Source organism: Tursiops truncatus, chromosome 1 (assembly GCF_011762595.2).
Source record: "Tursiops truncatus isolate mTurTru1 chromosome 1, mTurTru1.mat.Y, whole genome shotgun sequence".
NCBI lineage: Eukaryota > Metazoa > Chordata > Mammalia > Artiodactyla > Delphinidae > Tursiops > Tursiops truncatus.
The window spans coordinates 126,480,290-126,501,391 of NC_047034.1; the positions used below are offsets into that span (position 1 = coordinate 126,480,290).

The 21,102-nt window shown below is 38.7% G+C and overlaps 1 protein-coding gene across 1 annotated transcript in view; it reads left to right on the top strand.

Annotated features, from left to right (window-relative positions):
- The window catches only part of DNAI4 (dynein axonemal intermediate chain 4), a 129,627-nt gene that overhangs the window by 40,606 nt on the left and 67,919 nt on the right, over window positions 1-21,102 (top strand).

Here is a 21,102-nt window from a genome sequence, read left to right on the forward strand (position 1 = left end):
GATTACCACAATAGGTTTAATTAACAACCATCATCTCATATAGATAAAATAAAAAGAAAAGTTGCAGAATATAAGATCAGCACACAAAATTCAGTTGTATTTCTATGTATTACCTATGAACAATCCAAAAAGGAAATTAAGAAAGTAATTGTGTTTATAATAGCATCCTAAATAATAAAATACCTAGGAATAATTTTAACCAAGGAGATGAAAGACTTGTACACTGACACCTATAAAACATTGCTGAAAAAAATTAAAGGAGACCTAAGTAAATGGGAAATACATTCTGTGTTTATGGGTTGAAAGATTTAATGTTATTAAGATGTGAATACCACCCAAAATAATCCCAAAGACTTTTTTGCAACAATAGAAAAAAAGTCATCCTAAAATTTATATGGAATATCAAAGGATCCCCAAGTAGCCAAAACAATCTTGAAAAAGAACAAAGTTAGAGAGCTCATACTTCCTGATTTGAAAACTTGCTATAAAATTATAGTGATCAAAATGGGTGGTACTAGCATAAAGATAGATATAATACCCCACAGAATGGAAAATAAGTACTCAAATATATGTACACACATGTTCATGGCAGCAACTGAAATGTCCATCAATGGATGAATGGATAAACAAAATGTGTAAATACATGCAATGAAATATAATTCAGTCACAAAAAGGAATCTAATTCTCTGAGCAACTTCCCCTCTTCTACCCTGGAAGATGTCAGAAATTTCTTCTCTGGAGAGGACAAAATAGAGGCTCTTTAGCTGGGGAACACCAGGCATAGATCAAGACATGGGTACTTAAACAAACAAACAAAAAACAAGCATACTGAATGCTGCACACAGAGACTCCTCTGAAATCCTCTCCTCCGTCATGGACGGCTTGTAGAACATAGGTAGCAAGACTCTTAACCATCCATTATCTGGATGTACCACAGTTAATTTATCCATTTACCTACTGAAGGGCATCTTGATTGTTTCAAGTTTTGGCAATTATCAGTAAAGCTGCTATAAATATCTGTATGCAGGTTTTTGTGTAGACATAAGTTTTTAACTCCTTTTGGTAAATATCAAGGAGTTCTATTGCTGGATTGTATGGCAACAGTATTTTTATTTTTGTAAGAAATAGCCATACTGTCTTGAAAGTGGCTGTACCATTTTGCATTCCCAGAAGCAATGATGAAGAGTTTCTGCGGTTCCATGTCCTCACCAGCATTTTGTGTTGTCGGTGTTCCAGATTTTGACCATTCTAATAGGTGAGTAGTGGCAACTCTTTTTTTTTTTTGCAACTCATTTTTGTTTGTTTGTTTTCTGGTTTTCTGGCTGCATTGTCCAGCTTGAGGGATCCTAGTTCCCCAACCAGGGATTGAACCCAGGCCCCAGCAGTGAAAGCACCTAGTCCCAACCATTGAACCACCAGGGAATTCTCATTTTTGTTTTAATTTGTACTTCCATGATGACATATGATGTGGAGCATATTTTTGTATACTTACTTGCCATCTGTATGTCTTCTTTGATGAGGTGTCTGTTAAGCTTTTGGCCCATTTTAAAATTTGTTTTTTTGTTTTCTTATTGTTAAGGATCAAAAGATATTTGTATATTTTGGACAATAGTCCTTTTTCAGATGTATCTTTAGCAAATGTTTCCTTCCAATATGTGGCTTGTCTTGTTATTCTTTTGACATTTCTTTTTACAGAGCAGACATTTTTAATTTTAATGAAGTCCAGCTTATCTATTACTGTTTAATGGATTGTGCTTTTGCTGTTTCTAAAAAGTCATTGCCATACCCAAGGTCATCTAAATTTTCTCCTATGTTTTATTCTAGGAGTTTTCTAGTTTTGCTTTTACTTTTAAGTCTATAATGAGTTTTAGTTAATTTTTCTGAAGGATGTAAGATCTGTGTATAGATTTTTTTTTTTTTGCATTTGGATGTCCAGTTGTTCCAGCACCATTTGTTGAAAAGACTATCTTTGCTCCATTTGTTTTTTTCCATTCCTTTTACAGAGATCAATTGATTATATTAATGTGGGTTTATTTCTGAGCACTCTATTGTGTTCCATTCACATTGTCTTGATTACTATAGCACTGTAGTAAGTCTTCAAGTTGAGTAGTGTCAGTCCTCCGACTTTGTTCTTTGTCTTCAATATTGTGCTGGCTCTTCTGGGTCTTTTGCCCCTTCACATAAACTTTAGAATCAGTCTGCTGATATGCACAAAATAACTTGTTGGGATTTTGATTGGGATTGCGTTGAATCTATAGATCAACTTGGGAAGAACAGACATCATGACAATGCTGAGTCTTCCTATTAATAAACATGGAATATTTCTCCATTTATTTCATTCTTTGATTTTGTTCATCAGAGTTTAGTAGTTTTCCTCATAATAGATTTTGTACATATTTTGTTAGATTTATTACTATTCCATTTTTGGGGTGCTAATGTAAATCATATTGTTTTAAATTTCAAATTCCTTTGTTCATTGTTGGTGTACAGGATAGAGATTGACTTTTGTGTATTATTAACCTTGTACCCTGCAACCTTGCTGTAATCACTTACTAGTTCAGTAGTTTTTGTTAATTCTTTCAGATTTTCTATATAGATGATTATGTCATCCGAGAACAAAAACAGCTTTATTTCTTTCTTTCCAATCTGTATTTCTTTTATTTCCTTTTTCTTATCTTACTGCATTAGCTTGGACTTCCAGTAGGATGTTGAAAAGGAGTGATGAAAGGGGACATCCTTGCCTTGGTCCTGATCTTAGTGGAAAATCTAGTTTCTAGAAGAAAACCATTAAGTATGTTAGCTGTAGGTTTTTATAGATATTCTTTGTCAAGTTAAGTTCCTCCTCTAGTCCTAAATTACTGAGAGTTTTTATCATGAATGAGTGTTGGATTTTGTCAAGTGCTTTTTTCTGAATCTGTTGATATGATCAAGTAATTTTTCTTCTTTGGTCTGTTGATGTGATGGATTACATCAATCAATTTTCCAACGTTGAACTAGGCTTTGTATACCTGGGATAAACTCCACTTAATTGTGGTGTATAATTCTCTTTATATACAGCTGGATTTGATTGCTAATATTTCGTAGAGGATTTTTGCATCTGTGTTCATGAGAGTTATTGGTCTGCCATTTTTCTTTCTTATGGTGTTTTTGTCTGTTTTTTGGTATTAGAGTAATGCTGGCCTCAAAGTATGAGTTAAAAAGTATTCCCTCTGTTTCTATCCTCTGAAAGATATTGCAGGGAATTGGTGTAATTTTCTCCTTAAATTATTGGTAGAACTCAGTGGATCTATCTGGGCCTGGTGCTTTCAGTTTTGGAAGATTATTAATTATTGATTCAATTTCCTTAATTGATATTGTCTATTTCTTCTTGTGTGAGTTTTGGCAGATTGTGTCTTTCAAGGAATCGGAAAATTTCATCAAGGTTATCAAATCTATTGGCATAGAGTTGTTCATAGTATTCCTTTGTTATCTTTTTTGAAAAATAAATTTATTTATTTATGGCTGCATTGGGTCTTTGTTGCTGCGTGCAGGCTTCCTCTAGTTGCGGTGAGCGGAGGCTGCTCTTCGTTGCATTGCGCAGTCTTCTCATTGCGGTGGCTTCTCTTGTTGCGGAGCACGGGCTCTAGATCTGCAGGCTTCAGTAGTTGTGGCTTGTGGGCTAAGAGCGCAGGCTCAGTAGTTTTGGCGCACGGGCTTAGTTGCTCCGCGGCATGTGCGATCTTCCTGGACAAGGGAACGAACCCATGTCCACTGCATTGGCAGGCGGATTCTTAACCACTGTGCCACCAGGGAAGCCCTGCTCTAATTCTTTTTTATTTTACTATTTTTCATTGAGATATAATTGACGTATAACATTGGTTTCAGGTGTACAACATATCAATTAGATGTTTGTATATATTGTGAAATGGATCATGATCATGATCATAAGTCTAGTTAACATTCATCACTGTACATAGAAAAGTTTTTTCTTGTGATGAGTACTTTTAAGATCTACTCTCTTAGCAACATCCAAATATACAATACAGTATTATTAACTATAGTCACCACTCTGTACATTACACCCCCATGCCTTATTTATTTTATAGAGGGAAGTTTGTACTTTTTAACCCCCTTCACCCATTTCACCCACCCCTCACTCCCTTGCCTCTGGCAATTACCAGTCTGTTCTCTGTGTCCGTGCTCTCTCTCTCTCTCTCTCTTTTTTAGATTCCACATAGAAGTGAGATCATAAGGTATTTATCTTTTTCTGTCTGGCATATTTCATGTAGTATAATAATCTTAAGATCCATCCATGTTGTTGCAGATGGCAAGATTTCATTTTTTCATAGCTATATATTATTACATTATGTATATATAACACATTTTCTTTACCCATTCATCCCTCAAGGAACACCTAGGTTGCTTCCATATTTTGGCTATTGTACTCATTTTGCTATGAACATGGGGGTGCATATATCTTTTCAAGTTAGTGTTTTGCTTTTCTTCGTATAAATACCTAGAAGTGGAATTGCTGGATGATATGGTAGTTCTATTTTTAATTTTTTGAGGAACCTCCATACTGCTTTTCATAGTGCTTACACCAATTTACATTCTCACCCATGGTGCACAAGTGTTCCCTTTTCTCCACATCCTTGCCAACACTTATTTTTGTATTTTTGATAATAACCATTTTAACAGGCATGAGATGATATCTCATTGGGTTTTGATTTGCATTTCCCAGTTGGTTAGTGATGTTGAGCACCTTTCACGTACCTGTTGGCTATCTGCATGTCATCTTTGAAAAAAGTCTATTCAGGTCCTCTACCCATTTTTAAAATTAGGTTGTTTGTTTTTAATGTTGAATTATATGAGTTTTGTGTATATTTTAGATATTAACCCTTTATAAGATATATTGCTTGAAAATATCTTCTCCCATTCAGTAAGAGGCCTTTTCATTTTGTTGATAGTTTCCTTTGCTGTGCAAAACTTTTTAGTTTGATATACTAGTCCCATTTGTTTATTTTTGCTTTTGTTTCCTTTGCCTGAGGAGACATATCCAAAAAAGAATTACTAAGACCAGTGTCAAAGAGCATAACTTCCTATGTTTTCCTCTAAGAGTTTTATGATTTCAGGTCTTACATTCAAGTCTTTAATCCATTTTGAGTTAATTTTTATGTATGGTGTAAAATAGTGATCTAGTTTCATTCTTTTGCCTGTGGTTGTCCAGTTTTGTTTTGTTTTTTTGCGGTACACGGGCCTCTCACTGTTGTGGCCTCTCCCGTTGCGGAGCACAGGCTCCGGACGCACAGGCTCAGCGGCCATGGCTCACAGGCCCAGCTGCTCCGCGGCATGTGGAATCTTCCCAGACTGGGGCACAAACCCGTGTCCCCTGCACTGGCAGGCGGACTCTCAACCACTGCGCCATCAGGGAAGCCTGGTTGTCCAGTTTTTACAACACCATTTACTGAAGAGATTTTTCTTTCCCCATTGTATATTCTTGGTTCTTTTGTTACAAATTAATTGACAATATATATGTGGGTTTATTTCTGAGCTCTCAATTTTGTTCCATTGATCTATGTGTCTGTTTTTATGTCAATAGCATACTGTTTTAATTACTATACTTTGTAATATAGTTTCTTTTTCTTTTTCTTTTTGGCTGTGTTGGGTCTTCGTTGCTGCACGTGGGCTTTCTCTAGCTGCAGCGAGCAGGGACTACTGTTTGTTGTGGTGCGCAGGCTTCTCGTTGTGGTGGCTTCTCTTGTTGTGGAGCACAGGCTCTAGGTGTGTGGGCTTCAGTAATTGTGGCATGTGGGCTCAGTAGTTGTGGCATGTGAGCTCAGTAGTTGTGGCTCACGGGCTTAGTTGCTCAATGGCATGTGGGGTCTTCCTGGACCAGGGATCAAACCCATGTCCCCTGCATTGGCAGGTGGATTCTTAACCACTGAGCCACCAGGGAAGTCCTGTAATATAGTTTCAAATCAGAGAGTGTGATGCCTCCAACTTTGTTCCTTGTTACACAAGATTGCTCTGGCTGTTTGGTTTTTCTTGTGGTTCCATACAAATTTTAGGACAGTTTGTTCTATTTCTTTGAAAAATGTCATTGGAATTTCAATGGAGATTGCATTGAATCTGTGGAGTGCCTTGGGAAATATGGACATTTAACAATACTGATTCGTCTAATTCACGAGCATGAAATATCCATTTATGGATATTTATTTGTGTCTTCCATTTATTTGTGTCTTCCCATTTATTTGTGTCTTCTTCCATTACTTTCATTAATGTCTTGTGGTTTTCAATATAGAGGTCTTTCACCTTGGTTAAATTTATTCCTAGGTGGTGTTTTTTTGGGGTGGGGGGATGCATTTGTGAATAAGATTTTTTTCTTTATTTCTCTTTGTGATAGCTCGTTATTGGTGTATAGAAATGCAGCAGATTTTTGTGTATTGATTTTTGTATCCTGTAATTTACTGAATTACTTCATTTGTTCTAACAATTTTTTGATGGAGTTTTTAGGCTTTTCTGTATATAATATGTCATCTGCAAAGAGTGACAGTTTTACTTTTTTCTTTCCAATTTGGATACCTATTTCTTTTTCTTGCCTATTTTCTCCGTCTAGGACTTCCAATATTATGTTGGATAAAAGTGGAAATTGTGGGCATCCTTGTCTTGTTCCTGATCTTAGAGGAAATGCTTTCAGCTTTTTATTGTTGAGTATGATGTTAGATGTGGGCTTGTCATATATGGCCTTTAATATGTTGAAGTCTGTTCCCTCTATACCCACTTTGTTGACAGTTTTTATCATAAACGGATGTTGACTTTTGTCAAATGCTTTTTGTCCTCTATGATCATATAGTTTTATGCTTCATTTTATTAATGTGCTATATCACACAGACTGATTTGGGGATAAAAACTTATGCTTGATCTCATTCTAAAGTTCAATGTTTTTATTCTCTTTTCCCATCTTATGTTTTTGATGTCACATTTAATATCTTTTTTTTTTTAACATCTTTATTGGGGTATAATTGCTTTACAATGGTGTGTTAGTTTCTGCTTTATAACAAAGTGAATCAGTCATACATAAACATATGTTCTCATATGTCTTCCCTCTTGCGTCTCCCTCCCTCCCACCCTCCCTATCCCACCCCTCCAGGCTGTCACAAAGCACCGAGCCAATATCCCTGTGCCATGCGGCTGCTTCCCACTAGCTATCTACCTTACTACATTTGTTAGTGTGTATATGCCCATGACTCTCTCTCGCCCTGTCACAGCTCACCCTTCCCCCTCCCCATAACCTCAAGTCCGTTCTCTAGGAGGTCTGCGTCTTTATTCCTGCTTTACCCCTAGGTTCTTCATGACATTTTTTTTCTTAAATTCCATATATATGTGTTAGCACACGATATTTGTCTTTTTATTTCTGACTTACTTCACTCTGTATGACAGACTCTAGGTCTGTCCACCTCATTACAAATAGCTCAATTTCGTTTCTTTTTATGGCTGAGTAATATTCCATTGTATATATGGGCCACATCTTCTTTATCCATTCATCCGATGACGGGCACTTAGGTTGTTTCCATCTCCGGGCTATTGTAAATAGAGCTGCAATGAACATTTTGGTACATGACTCTTTTTGAATTTTGGTTTTCTCAGGGTATATGCCCAGTAGTGGGATTGCTGGGTCATATGGTAGTTCTATTTGTAGTTTTTTAAGGAACCTCCGTACTGTTCTCCATAGTGGCTGAACCAATTCACATTCCCACCAGCAGTGCAAGAGGGTTCCCTTTTCTCCACACCCTCTCCAGCATTTATTGTTTCTAGATTTTTTGATGATGGCCATTCTGACTGGTGTGAGATGATATCTCATTGTAGTTTTGATTTGCATTTCTCTAATGATTAATGATGTTGAGCATTCTTTCATGTGTTTGTTGGCAGTCTGTATATCTTCTTTGGAGAAATGTCTATTTAGGTCTTCTGCCCATTTTTGGATTGGGTTGTTTGTTTTCTTGTTATTGAGCTGCATGAGCTGCTTGTAAATTTTGGAGATTAATCCTTTGTCGGTTGCTTCATTTGCAAATATTTTCTCCCATTCTGAGGGTTGTCTTTTGGTCTTGTTTATGGTTTCCTTTGCTGTGCAAAAGCTTTGAAGTTTCATTAGGTCCCATTTGTTTATTTTTGTTTTTATTTCCATTACTCTAGGAGGTGGGTCAGAAAGGATCTTGCTGTGATTTATGTCATAGAGTGTTCTGCCTATGTTTTCCTCCAAGAGTTTGATAGTTTCTGGCCTTACATTTAGGTCTTTAATCCATTTTGAGCTTATTTTTGTGTATGGTGTTAGGGAGTGATCTAATCTCATACTTTTACATGTACCTGTCCAGTTTTCCCAGCACCACTTATTGAAGAGGCTGTCCTTTCTCCACTGTACATTCCTGCCACCTTTATCAAAGATAAGGTGTCCATATGTGCATGGGTTTATCTCTGGGCTTTCTATCCTGTTCCATTGATCTATCTTTCTGTTTTTGTGCCAGTACCATACCGTCTTGATAACTGTAGCTTTGTAGTATAGTCTGAAGTCAAGGAGCCTGATTCCTCCAGTTCCTTCTTTCGTTCTCAAGATTGCTTTGGCTATTCGGGATCTTTTGTGTTTCCATACAAATTGCAAAATTTTTTGTTCTAGCTCTGTGAAAAATGCCAGTGGTAGTTTGATAGGGATTGCATTGAATCTATAGATTGCTTTGGGTAGTAGAGTCATTTTCACAATGTTGATTCTTCCAATCCAAGAACATGGTATATCTCTCCATCTCTTTGTATCATCTTTAATTTCTTTCATCAGTGTCTTATAATTTTCTGCATACAGGTCTTTTGTCTCCTTAGGTAGGTTTATTCCTAGATATTTTATTCTTTTTGTTGCAATGGTAAATGGGAGTGTTTTCTTGATTTCACTTTCAGATTTTTCATCATTAGCATATAGGAATGCCAGAGATTTCTGTGCATTAATTTTGTATCCTGCCACTTTACCAAATTCATTGATTAGCTCTAGTAGTTTTCTGGTAGCATCTTTAGGATTCTCTATGTATAGGATCATGTCATCTGCAAACAGTGACAGCTTTACTTCTTCTTTTCCGATTTGGATTCCTTTTATTTCCTTTTCTTCTCTGATTGCTGTGGATAAAACTTCCAAAACTATGTTGAATAAGAGTGGTGAGAGTGGGCAACCTTGTCTTGTTCCTGATCTTAGTGGAAATGCTTTCAGTTTTTCACCATTGAGGATGATGTTTGCTGTGGGCTTGTCATATATGGCCTTTATTATGTTGAGGAAAGTTCCCTCTATGCCTACTTTCTGGAGGGTTTTTATCATAAATGGGTGTTGAATTTTGTCAAAAGCTTTCTCTGCATCTATTGAGATGATCATATGGTTTTTCTCCTTCAATTTGTTAATATGGTTTATCACATTGATAGATTTGTGTATATTGAAGAATCCTTGCATTCCTGGAATAAACCCCACTTGATCATGGTGTATGATCCTTTTAATGTGCTGTTGGATTCTGTTTGATAGTGTTTTGTTGAGGATTTTTGCATCTATGTTCATCAGTGATATTGGCCTGTAGTTTTCTTTCTTTGTGACATCCTTGTCTGGTTTTGGTATCAAGGTGATGGTGGCCTCGTAGAAGGAGTTTGGGAGTGTTCCTCCCTCTGCTATATTTTGGAAGAGTTTGAGAAGGATAGGTGTTAGCTCTTCTCTAAATGTTTGATAGAATTCGCCTGTGAAGCCATCTGGTCCTGGGCTTTTCTTTGTTGGAAGATTTTTAATCACAGTTTCAATTTCAGTGCTTGTGATTGGTCTGTTCATATTTTCTATTTCTTCCTGATTCAGTCTTGGCAGGTTGTGCATTTCTAAGAATTTGTCCATTTCTTCCAGATTGTCCATTTTATTGGCATAGAGTTGCTTGTAGTAATCTCTCATGATCTCTTTTATTTCTGCAGTGTCAGTTGTTACCTCTCCTTTTTCATTTCTAATTCTATTGATTTGAGTCTTCTCCCTTTTTTTCTTGATGAGTCTGGCTAGTGGTTTATCTATGTTGTTTATCTTCTCAAAGAACCAGCTTTTAGTTTTATTGATCTTTGCTATTGTTTCCTTCATTTCTTTTTCATTTATTTCTGATCTGATTTTTATAATTTCTTTCCTTCTGCTAGCTTTGGGGTTTTTTTGTTCTTCTTTCTCTAATTGCTTGAGGTGCAAGGTTAGGTTGTTTATTCGAGATGTTTCCTGCTTCTTAAGGTGGGCTTGTATTGCTATAAACTTCCCCCTTAGAACTGCTTTTGCTGCATCCCACAGGTTTTGGGTCGTTGTGTCTCCATTGTCATTTGTTTCTAGGTATTTTTTGATTTCCTCTTTGATTTCTTCAGTGATCACTTCATTATTAAGTAGTGTATTGTTTAGCCTCCATGTGTTTGTATTTTTTACAGATCTTTTCCTGTAATTGATATCTAGTCTCATGGCGTTGTGGTCAGAAAAGATACTTGATACAATTTCAATTTTCTTAAATTTACCAAGGCTTGATTTGTGACCTCAGATATGATCTATCCTGGAGAATGTTCCATGAGCACTTGAGAAAAATGTGTATTCTGTTGTTTTTGGATGGAGTGTCCTATAAATATCAGTTAAGTCCATCTTGTTTAATGTAGCATCTAAAGCTTGTGTTTCCTTATTTATTTTCATTTTGGATGATCTGTCCATGGGTGAAAGTGGGGTGTTTAAGTCCCCTACTATGAATGTGTTACTGTCGATTTCCCCTTTTATGGCTGTTAGTATTTGCCTTATGTATTGAGGTGCTCCTATGTTGGGTGCATAAATATTTACAATTGTTATATCTTCTTCTTGGATCGATCCCTTGATCATTATGTAGTGTCCTTCTTTGTCTCTTTTAATAGTCCTTATTTTAAAGTCTATTTTGTCTGATATGAGAATTGCTACTCCAGCTTTCTTTTGGTTTCCATTTGCATGGAATATCTTTTTCCTTCCCCTTACTTTCAGTCTGTATGTGTCTCTAGGTCTGAAGTGGGTCTCTTGTAGACAGCATATATAAGGGTCTTGTTTTTGTATCCATTCAGCTAATCTGTGTCTTTTGGTGGGAGCATTTAGTCCATTTACATTTAAGGTAATTATCGATATGTATGTTCCTATTCCCATTTTCTAAATTGTTTTGGGTTCGTTATTATAGGTCTTTTCCTTCTCTTGTGTTTCTTACCTAGAGAAGATCCTTTAGCATTTGTTGTAAAGATGGTTTGGTGGTGCTGAACTCTCTCAGCTTTTGCTTGTCTGTAAAGGTTTTAATTTCTCCATCAAATCTGAATGAGATCCTTGCTGGGTAGAGTAGTCTTGGCTGCAGTTTTTTCTCCTTCATCACTTTCAGTATGTCCTGCCACTCCCTTCTGGCTTGTAGGGTTTCTGCTGAGAGATCAGCTGTTAACCTTATGGGGATTCCCTTATGTGTTATTCGTTGTTTTTCCCTTGCTGCTTTTAATATGCTTTCTTTGTATTTAATTTTTGACAGTTTGATTAATATGTGTCTTGGCGTATTTCTCCTTGGATTTATCCTGTATGGGACTCTCTGTGCTTCCTGGACTTGATTAACTATTTCCTTTCCCATATTAGGGAAGTTTTCAACTATAATCTCTTCAAATATTTTCTCAGTCCCTTTCTTTTTCTCTTCTTCTTCTGGAACTCCTATAATTCGAATGTTGGTGCATTTAATGTTGTCCCAGAGGTCTCTGAGACTGTCCTCAGTTCTTTTCATTCTTTTTTCTTTATTCTGCTCTGCAGTAGTTATTTCCACTATTTTATCTTCCAGGACACTCATCCGTTCTTCTGCCTCAGTTATTCTGCTATTGATCCCATCTAGAGTACTTTAATTTCATGTATTGTGTTGTTCATCGTTGCTTGTTTCATCTTTAGTTCTTCTAGGTCCTTGTTAACTGATTCTTGCATTTTGTCCATTCTATTGTCCATTCTATCTCCAAGATTTTGGATCAACCTTACTATCATTATTCTGAATTCTTTTTCAGGTAGACTGCCTATTTCCTCTTCATTTGTTAGGTCTGGTGCATTTTTATCTTGCTCCTTTATCTGCTGTGTGTTCTTCTGTCTTCTCATTTTGCTTATCTTACTGTGTTTGGGGTCTCCTTTTTGCAGGCTGCAGGTTCGTAATTCCTCCTGTTTTTGATGTCTGTCTCCAGTGGCTAAGGTTGGTTCAGTGGGTTGTGTAGGCTTCCTGGTGGAGGGGACTAGTGCCTGTGTTGTGGTGGATGAGGCTGGATCTTGTCTCTCTAGTGGGCAGGTTCACTTCTGGTGGTGTGTTTTGGGGTGTCTGTGGCCTTATTATGATTTTAGGCAGCCTCTCTGCTAATGGGTGGGGTTGTGCTCCTGTTTTGCTAGTTGTTTGGCATAGGTTTTCCAGCACTGTGGCTTGCTGGTCATTGAGTGAAGCTGGGTGCTGGTGTTAAGATGGAGGTCTCTGGGAGATTTTCGCCATTTGATGTTATGTGGAGCTGGGAGGTCTCTTGTTGACCAGTGTCCTGAAGTTGGCTCTCCTACCTCAGAGGCAGAGCCCTGCCTCCTGGCTGGAGCACCAAGAGCTTTTTATCCACACGGCTCAGGATAAAAGGGAGAAAAAGTAGAGGGAATTAGTAGAAGTATGAGGAAAGAAAGAAGGAAAGGAGGGTAGGAAGGAAGGAAGAAAGAAAGAAAGAAGCAAAGAGGGAAAGAAGGAAAGAAAGGAGGGAGGGAGGAAGGAAGGAAGGAGGGAAAGAAGGAAAAAAGACAGAAAGAAAGAAGATACAGTAAAAATAAAATAAAGTATAATAAAGTTATTGGATTAAAAAATTCTTATTTAGAAAAAAAAAAAGGGACGGATAGAACCTTAGGACAAATGTTGGAAGCAAAGCTATACAGACAAAATCTTACACAGAAGCATACACATACACCCTCACTAAAAGAGGTAAATGGGGAAAAATCATAAATCTTGCTGTCAGAGACCACCTCCTCAATTTGGGATGATTCGTTGTCTAAAGGAGGGAAGGAAGAAAGGAAAGAAAGAAAGAAAGAACGAAGGTAAAGTATAATAACGTTATTAAAATTAATTATGAAGAAAAAAAAATTTTTTTTTAAAAACCATGGAGGGATAGAACCCTAGGACAAATGGTGGAAGCAAGACTATACAGACAAGATCTCACACAGAAGCATACACATACACATTCACAAAAAGAGGAAAAGGGAAAAAATCATAGATCTTGCTCCTAAAGTCCACTTCCTTAATTTGGGATGATTGGTTGTCTATTCATGTATTCCACAGATGCAGGGTATATCAAGTTGATTGTGGAGCTTTAATCCGCTGCTTCTGAGGCTGCTGGGAGACATTTCCCTTTCTCTTCTTTGTTCTCACAGCTCCCAGGGCTCAGCTTTGGATTTGGCCCTGCCACTGCGTGTAGGTCGCTGGAGGGCGTCTGTTTTTTGCTCAGACAGGATGGGGTTAAAAGAGCCGCTGATTCGGGGGCTCTGGCGCACTCAGGCCGGCGGGGAGGGAGGGGCACGGAGTGCGGGGTGGGCCTGCGGTGGCAAAGGCCGGCGTGACTTTGCACCAGCCTGAGGCGCGCTGTGCGTTCTCCCGGGGAAGTTGTCCCTGGATCCCGGGAACCTGGCAGTGGCGGGCTGCACAGGCTCCGCGGAAGAGGGGTGTGGAGAGTGACCTGTGCTCGCACACAGGCCCCTTGGCGGCGGCAGCAGCAGCCTTAACGTCTCCCGCCCGCCGCTGGGGTCCGCGCTTTTAGCCGCGGTTTGCGCCCGTCTCTGGATTCCGCGCTTTCAGCCGTGGCTCGCGCCCGTCTCTGGGGTCCGCGCTTTCAGCCGCGGCTCGCGCCCGTCTCTGGATTCCGTGCTTTCAGCCGTGGCTCGCGCCCGTCTCTGGGGTCCGCGCTTTCAGCCGCGGCTCGCGCCCGTCTCTGGGGTTCGCGCTTTTAGCCGCGGCTCGCGCCCGTCTCTGGAGTTCCTTTAAGCAGCGTTCTTAAACCCCTCTCCTCACGCCCCAGGAAACAAAGAGGGAAGGAAAAGTCTCCTGCCTCTTCGGCAGGTGCAGACTTTTCCCCGGACTCCCTCCCGGCTAGCTGTGGTGCACTAACCCCTTCAGGCTATGTTCAAGCCGCCAACCCCAGTCCTCTCCCTGCGCTCCGTCCGAAACCGAAACCCGAGCCTCAGAGCCTCAGCTCGCAGCCCCGCCCGCCCCGGCGGGTGAGCAGACAAACCTCTCGGGCTGGTGAGTGCTGGTCGGCACCGATCCTCTGTGCGGGAATCTCCCCGCTTTGCCCTCCGCACCCGTTGCTGTGCATTCCTCCGCGACTTCGAAGCTCCCCCCTCCGCCTCCCGCAGTCTCCGCCCGCGAAGGGGCTTCCTAGTGTGTGGAAACTTTTCCTCCTTCACAGCTCCCTCCCACTGGTGCAGGTGCCGTCCCTATTCTTTTGTCTCTGTTTTTTCTTTTGCCCTACCCAGGTACGTGGGGAGTTTCTTGCCTTTTGGGAGGTCTGAGGTCTTCTGCCAGCCTTCAGTAGATGTTCTGTAGGAGTTGTTCCACGTGTAGATGTATTTCTGGTGTATCTGTGGGGAGGAAGGTGATCTCTGCGTCTTACTCTTCCGCCATCTTCCGCCTTCTCCACATTTAATATCTTTTTATTTTATGTATTCATTGACTAATTATTGCCATCATAGCTATTTTTACTATGTTTTCTTTTAATCTTCATACTAGCTTAAAAGTGATTAATCCACTTACTATATATTTACCTTTTCAGTGAGACTTGTTCTTTCATGTTTCCTTGTTACTAATTAGCATCCTTTCTTTTCAGCTTAAAGAAGTCCCTTTAGCATTGTTTTCAAGAGGGTATTAAATCGTTTATTGGTTACACATGATAAAGGATGATACACAAGCTTCATTCCCAACTATAACTTTATCTGGTACCATAATTCAATTTAGATATATTGCATAGGATGTGCCAAGAAACTCCATGACTTTGCTTGGGTGACCCTTTTAAAGGTGAACTCCAGGTCACAACACAGTAACTGTCAGTTCAACTACACCAAGGTTTCTGAAGACAATGGCTTCTCCATCCAAGCAGGTTGTAAATAAATTTCACATGGAACCTGGCATCACCCTGAAGGAATGCTAACTTCACACTGTTGGGGTAGTTTACCAAAATGGCTTCAGAGTAGACTAACTACTTTACATAGCACATTTTAAAAAGACACATTTATTCAGTGTCGTGATCAGACTATTACATTTAACAATCAACAACATGGGTGCAAAAAACAAAAAATCTATATTAAAACCCTTGTTGGAATGCTTTATACTTTCCACAGAACAGAAACTAAAATAACCTGTTATACAATTAGTCATAAATACAGTCCTCGAGCTTTTTTTTGCCCATACACATGAGTATTGTCTAAAACACGTCTTCTTTGTAGCAGCTAGGCCCTGCCACCACTGTGCTTGGCTGAGTTCACAAATCTGTTGTAACCTGTAGTTTCCCTGTCACTTCTCTGGCTCTCCTCTCCTGCTAAGCTTTGTTTCCTGGCAGCAACTAAAACCTTCTGCCACTGCCATAGCTACTGATGCTGCTGGAACCACCATAGCCACCTTGGTTTTGTGGTTTGGCAAAGTATTGGCCCCTACCACCATAGGGCCCAGAACTTTTGCCTCCAAAGTTTCCTCCTTTCATGGGTTCAAAATTTGAAGATTAATTGTTATAATTGCCAAAATCATTGTAGCTTCCGCCACCTCCAAAACTGCTTCCATCATTACCAAATCCAATATAGCCATCCCCACTGCCACCATAGCCACCACCACATCTGCCACCAAAGCCACCTTGACCACTGACGTTTCCTCCACGACCAAAGCTGTCATTCCCTCCAAAACCCCCTCGACGACCACCACCAAAGTTTCCAGAACCACTTTGACCTCTTTGGCTGGATGAAGCACTAGCCACCTTTTCCTTAGATAGGGCTTTCCTTACTTCACAGTTGTGGCCATGCACAGAGTGGTATTTCTTTTTTTTTTCTTTTTGCGGTACGCGGGCCTCTCACTGTTGTGGCCTCTCCCGTTGCGGAGCACAGGCTCCGGATGCGCAGGCTCAGCGGCCATGGCTCACGGGCCCAGCCGCTCTGCGACATGTGGGATCTTCCCGGACCGGGGCATGAACCCGTGTCCCCTGCATCGGCAGGCGGACTCTCAACCACTGCACCGCCAGGGAAGCCCTGTTTTCCTCTTATTAGGAACTCTGGGCTTCCTGGATCTGGATGTCTATCTCCTTCCCAAGGTTAGGGAAGTTTTCAGCCATTATGTCTTCAAATAAGATTTCTTCTTTCCCTTCTTTCTGTTCTGTATTTTTCGTCTTTGTTCTCTTTCCTTCTCAGTTTTGGAGATTTCTGTTGAGATTTCTTCAAGCTGAGAGATTCTTTCCTCAGCAGTGTTCAGTGTACCAATAAGCCCATCAAAGGCATTCTTCTACAGTGTTTTTGGTTTCTCACTTTTCTTTTTGGTCCTTTTTGTTATGATTTCCATCTCTCTGCTTACATTGCCAATCTGTTCTTGCATTTTGTCTACTTTATCCATTAGAGCCCTTAGCATATTCATCACAGTTGTTTTAAATTCCTGGTCTAATAATTCCAACATCCCTGCCATGTCTAGTTTTGATGCTTGCTCTACCTCTTCAAAATTTTTTTTATCTTTTAGTATGATTTGATTTATCTTTTAGTATGATTTTTATATCTTTTAGTATAATTTTTTATCTTTTAGTATGATTTTTTTATCTTTTAGTATGATTTATCTTTTAGTTTGATTTTTATCTTTTAGTATGATTTTTTTATCTTTTAGTATGATCTTTTAGTATGATACATATGATACATGATGTATCAGGTAAAAGGAGCTGCTGTAAATAGGCCTTTAGTACTGTGGTGGTAAGGTGTGGAGGAGGCAGGCATTTTAGTCCTTTGATTAGGTTTCAGCCTTTCAGTGTACCTATTCCTGTGGACTATGAACTTCACAAATGTGTCTCAGTTTTTTTCCCCACCCTTAGGTAGGACAAGACGTCTCCAGTGTGCTGGTGCTGGGTATTTCCCTTCCCACAGTTCAGTTAGGCTCTGAAAAGACCCTGGCAGGCTGTTCTCTGCTGAACTAGTTTATTCTGAGGGCAGGCATTGTTAAGAACAGAGTGCTCTGGTATATTTCAGAATGGTTCCTTTTCCCCTTCCCCTACCAGAAGCATGAGGGATTTTTTTTTTTTTTTTCTCATACTCACTCTGGGAATCTGGTCCAGCTCCTGGAGATAAAGCTTACAAAATGCAGGGGCTTCCCTATGACTGGGCCCCTTAGAGTTTTTAACTCTCAGACTTGTCCACACTGAACCTGCACCAATTCATCATTTACAGTTCAGGTTTTCCTACCCCAGAACTGGTTCCCACAGCAGTTTCTACTTCTGAGTCTCTGCTGCAGTAAACTGTGACTCTCCAATCTTAGAGGCAGCAGTTCTTTTCCCTGTGTCCTTACCTCTTTTTCAGATCCAAGAAGAGGTGTTGATTTTTCAGTCTGTTTAATTTTTTACTTGTTGTTAGTACAGAATGGCAACTTCCAAGCCCCTTAACTGTGGAACTGGAAACTCTGAGTCCCATCTTCTTAACCTGAGGACAGAATGCTCAGGTGAATCTGCCCAGATCCTTCTCTGTATCTAGCTGGGTTTTACCATTCTTAATATAGTCCCTACTCTCCTTTCCAGTAGGTCTCCTTAGGTAAGTTGAGGAAACTCATTTCACTTCACAGACATGTTCTGTTTTACCATACTCCTGAGAGCAGCAGAGAAGTCATGGTGAACAGAAAACACAAAGCAGCCCACTTACCCTGACCATGTTTTCAGTGGACATTCAGTGCCTAGCTTGTCAGGTGCTGTTAGTGGGTTAAGCTCTGTGTTTCCAAGGACTTACTCATGGTCTCACCCTGTGATTTCCCTCTAAGTGTCTCTTATAAACTCTCAAAGAAGCTGAAGTCAGATTATGGCCCAGATAGTTCTGCTTGTCTTCTCTTGGGAGTCCTCATCTAATTGTCCTCATCTAATAGTGGTTTTGTTTTCTCCTTATGCATCTGTGTTAGTGTTTGCTATTCTGTTTTTTTAACTAGACAGTGTATTATCTAGGTATACATTGTTTGATGGTTGATGGGCTTGTTAGTTCCTTGGCAATCCCAGCCTAATTTATGGACATCAAAGTGGTCTTGGTGACCAAAGACAGACCCAAGCAGAGAAATGCAGGTGCTCGTAGTTGGGAGATTGGCAAGTAATAGCTGATGCAGAATGGATACATGCAGGACCCCAATAGCATTTGCCATAGGAGAAAAAAACCTTAAAACAAAGCAAGAGAATGATCAATACAAAAGTTACGCAAAGTGAATACTTCTTTTGGAGGTAGCTCGAAGGAAGGGGCCTATGATGGGAGAGTGTCCAGGGGGCTTCTAAGCATCTAAGGATGTTCTATTTCTTATACTGGTTTGTGAGTACATGGTATTAATTCTTAATTCACATATATGTGTTATACACTCTTCTGTGAAGGTATATATTTCACAATAAAGGTTTTATTAAAATAATGGGTATAGCACAGGGAACTCTGCTCTGTAATGGCCTATATGGGAAAAGAATCTAAAAGACAGAGGATATATGTATATGTATAACTGATTCACTTTGCTGTATACCTGAAACTAACACAACACTGTAAATAAACTATACTCCAATAAAAATTTTAAAAATAATGGTACAATTTATATTAAAGAATTTGATACAGACCAAGTAAGTATTGAGATTTTATGGATCAATAAAAAAGCATGTCTTCCTTGCCTGATTTTGGTTGAAATTGAAAGAGATTCAGGAGTCACAGAGAAGGAAATAAAAGTAGTACCTTTATTACTGATGAAGTTAATTGAAAAATGTAGCCTTAAATCCACAGCTAAGTGGACTTGCTGTTTTCCCCTCCAGAATAGATCTTACCAATAGTAATTGGCACAGCTAGAAAAGCACAGACCTCCTTTGCATGGGTGAGAACAGACCAGAATGCATGCTTTTTGCAAGTGAGCAGGCTTAACAAAAGAATCCAGAAGTGGCTGAGCTGCAATTCTTTCTCCTAAACTCTCCTATAGGATTAGCCATTTCTCTTTCCCTGGCAATTAGTGAATGAGGGACATAGAGAAGCCAGAAATGTCAATTTAGCTGAAATTGCCTCTGTAAAGATTCACAAAAACTGAGGAAAAGTTTTCCCACCTAACAGTATACATACAATAATTTATTACAGAAGTGTCATTTCAAAAAAATGGATAATTCAATAAATGTATTAGTGTTCCTGGCTAACTTTTGAAAATACAGTTAAATCCTAAAACTCAGTAGATTTCATAAAGACAGTTTGTTTTCTGTGTATATTATACTACAATAAAAATTCTTTTAAAAAAGTATGTGTGATATGAGCTCATTTTTATTAAAAATATGCATTTATATTTGTTCATATACAAACACATATATATTTATGTCAGTCTGGAAAGACATGCATGAAAATGTTAGCAGTTATTATTTCTAGGTGATGGAAATGTAAGTCTTACCTTTTCTTTTACAGTAAGCATGTCCTTTTACTCAGCTAAAATAAAATTATTTTTCTTCCTTTTTTTTTTTTTTTTTTTTTTTTTTTTTGCGGTACGCGGGCCTCTCACGGTTGTGGCCTCTCCCGTGGCGGAGCACAGGCTCCGGACGCGCAGGCTCAGCGGCCATGGCTCACGGGCCCAGCCGCTCCGCGGCATGTGGGATCTTCCTGGACTGGGGCACGAACCCGTGTCCCCTGCATCGGCAGGCAGACTCTCAACCACTGCGCCACCAGAGAAGCTCAAAATTATTTTTCTATAAATGTTACGTGGCCAATTGTTACTCTTTTATAGTCTGAATTAAACTAGTAGACAGAAACAATGTTTTAAAACTTGTAACAACTTTACACAATCGTACACACAGAAATGCTCAAAACATACATATAGTAGGGAATACTTTTTTTTCTGATAGTAATTAAAATAAGATTTCTTTAATAGTGTATGACAGTATAAAACTGGGAAGTCACACTCATTATTTATTATTCTACCTTGTACATGATATTATGGCATGTACATAATATCTGTTTCTTAGGTTTTCTGTTTCTTAGGTTAATTTTTATTCCAGTGAACAAATGTAATGATGTTACCTAAACTAAAATTACCAATGAATGTTATTTGTTATCTTTAAAGAAGAAACAACTTTAAATCACCAAAACATCTTACATTGCTCATTTATAACTTGTATATTTATTTATGTAACAATTATCTTATTAGTGACCATGTAACAATATATTTCTGTATGCTCAACTTCCTAAACTTTTAGTTAACGGAAGAAAAAGAAGGTTAGGTAATTCAAAATTCAAAGAAATAATTTCTTTCTAAGGTCTTTTACTTTGTGACCATGGAAATTGTACCCTTTTCAATTCATCAAAATATACTAGGTATTTATTTACTCTGTGCATGACTTTGTTACATACTATCAAGATACGTTCATTAAGATAGAAATGTTATTATGAGATGTGAATTAACATTCTTACTAATTGAAAAAATTGTTAAATACCAGAGCTCTTTCATTCCACATCATGAAAATAAAAGTTCTAACAATGAAGTAGTTGCATTTATTAGATCTAGATCCTGTTTTGATTTTCAGGGAAAATAACTTTTTATTAAATCATTGTACTTTAACTGAAAGTTTAGTAAGGTTAGCATGTAGGAATATATCATTACATGGTCACTGATACGATAATTTATATATGAGAATTTCATTGTTATATCAGCAATAAAAGGGGTTGGGCACTTTTTATTTTTATATATTAAAGATAAATAACATTACCAGTTTTTGTTTGGAGGCCATTGTTATATTTGCTAATTTGATTAAATATAGATAAATTAAACAAAAATTTAAAAAGAGAAGGTAATAACCATACTAGTCTATAAATTTCCTGAGAACAGTCTGTCACTTTCCCAAGTACAATCTTTA